Source organism: Eumetopias jubatus, unplaced genomic scaffold (genome assembly GCF_037043125.1).
Source record: "Eumetopias jubatus isolate StellerSeaLion01/CBP00866 unplaced genomic scaffold, mEumJub1_p1.0 scaffold_54, whole genome shotgun sequence".
NCBI classification, from domain to species: Eukaryota; Metazoa; Chordata; class Mammalia; order Carnivora; family Otariidae; genus Eumetopias; species Eumetopias jubatus.
Window position 1 is genome coordinate 454,658 of NW_028274860.1, and position 2,362 is coordinate 457,019.

Below are 2,362 nucleotides of genomic sequence, written 5' to 3' on the forward strand. Positions count from 1 at the left end.
CCTCTAGAACCCTCAGTTTGTTTCTCAGAGTCCATCTTCTCTCATGGCTTATCTCCCCCTCCGATTTCCTCCCCTTCATTTTTCCCTTCCTACTAGCTTCTCTCTCTCTCTCTTTTTTTAAACATATAATATATTATTTGTTTCAGAGGTACAGGTCTGTGATTCATCAGTCTTACACAATTCACAGCGCTCACCATAGCACATACCCTCCCCAATGCCCATCACCCAGGCACCCCATCCCTCCCACCCCCACCACTCCAGCAACCCTCAATTTGTTTCCTAAGATTAAGAATCCCTCCTATCAGTGAGGTCATAGGATACATGTCTTTCTCTGATTGACTTAATTTCACTTAGCATAATACCCTCCAGTTCATTTCTACAGTTTGTTACTAGAGAATTTTCTCTGAACGTGTAGAGGACCTGAAACCTCAAGGAGGAGGCACATTGTTCTCTCCTGAGCATGAACGTGATTTTAGGTGTTGTTTCCACAGCTGCCCATTGCCACTGATGATCGTTCTTCTCCTCCTTTGGAGGGTAAGAGAGAGAGGATGCAGTGTGAGTGCTTTCTCAACAAATAAAAATTAAAAAAGATAAACTGTACAACTAAATGCATTTTCACAGATGTACATACAATTGACACTACTGCTCCATTCAGGACACAGGGCATTTCTTCTACCTCACAGCTTCCCTTGGGTGGATCCATTGAAGTCTCTCACTGCCTTCACCCTCAGCCCCAGGCAACCACTGGCATCAAAGACGGCTTGATTTTTAACCACGTTATGGAAATGGAACTCTTTTATGCCTACATTCCTCCGTGCAGCCTAAGGATTCTTATATCTATCCATATTACTAATGGATCACCAGTTCAGAATTTTTCATTGCTAAGGAGTATTCCTCTGTATGGATATATTTGGTCTGTACATTCACCTATTCATGGCCATCTATGCAGTTTCCTGGGTTTGGCCATGGGGAATAAAGCTATGATGAATATTCATGTGCAGTTTGCTGTGTGGCCATATTGTGTAAATCCTTAGGAGAGGAATGGCCGTTCACGTGATTGGTAAATGTTTATCTGTGGTTCAGCTTTTCTCGGTGGTTGGACCATTTTTCATTCCCACAAGTGTATGAAACGTCTAGTTACTTTACATCCTCACCACATATGTTTTCGGTCTTCGTAATTTTAGCCACGGGGATGGTTGTGTAATGGTAACTCACTGTAGTATTAATTTATCTTCCCAATGGCTGAGTGTACCGTCGAAAACTGACCTCTGTGCTTCAGAGCCAAAATATAAGACGAAGACAGAGTTTGGAATATTGAGGAACAATAGCTTTATTGCTTTTCGGGGCACAGGGGGCTAGAACAGGCCAAGGCCCTCAAAAACTGTAAGTCCCCTCCCCCTGAAGGAAGGGGCGGGGGGGTGTTTTATTTTGACAGAAATTGTGTGCATGCTGCCAGCCTCCTTCATCCTGTCTTTAGGGTGGTACCAGGCTCCTGAAACAAAAGGCTTAGAAGGGAGGAGCAGAGGTTTGCAGAAGAGAAGGAAAAGGTTACTTAGTTTAAGATGGAGCCTTGCAGAGACATTAGTGAATCCCTTTTGATTTATGTTCAACTTCATGCTTTTCAATGGTTTCAAGTGGAGCATCTTTTCAAGTGCTTTTTGGCCATTTGTGTATCTTCTTTTGTGAAGCATTTCTTCTTCAAGTCTTTTGACCAGTTTTCCTATTGCATTGTCTTATCAGACACAATATGTGTCAGAACATTACACTGAAAACTGCAGAGCACTACTTCCAGAAATTAAAGAACTAAATACATGGGGAGATAAAATTTGTGGTGGATTGGAAGACTCATTATGGTTAGAGGACAATTCTTCCCAAATTGATCAAAAGATCTAATACAATGCCAATCAACCTTCTAGCAGACATTTTAGTAAGTATTTCTAAGCTGATCCAAATGTTTATATGGAAATGGAAATGATCTTAAATTATCAAAGCAATGTTAAGAAGAAGGAGAAAGCGACAGACTTACATTGTCTATTCCAGAATTACTGTATAAACCTTTTGTGCAATTTAAAAGTGATTTGTCCGATTATTATTCAGTATAAGAGTTTCTGCGCATTCTCACTGCAGCTTGGAAGTTGCTTTACCCCTTTTTCACTGTAGCTACTTGATCTATACTTTAGCCAATAGTTCCAAAGTTTTTAAGTGGAGAGAGAATACTGAAGCTAGAAAGTATTTCACTTAACAGAGAGAAAGACTAATCCCTGATCATTAGGGCAAGGATGACCCTACAAGACTTAATGAACTCGCCTCTATTTTCCAGTTGGCCAAGACAAAGTGGGGAGCTACTGATACCAGCAGTTTC

At 41.1% G+C, this 2,362-nt stretch overlaps 1 non-coding gene across 1 annotated transcript; it reads left to right on the top strand.

The window, feature by feature from the left end:
* The first annotated feature begins 351 nt into the window (after positions 1-351).
* Positions 352-564, top strand: LOC148161817 (small nucleolar RNA U3). Its single transcript, XR_015767337.1, has one exon. It is a non-coding gene; the product is annotated as a small nucleolar RNA U3 (small nucleolar RNA).
* The last annotated feature ends 1,798 nt before the right edge of the window (positions 565-2,362 follow it).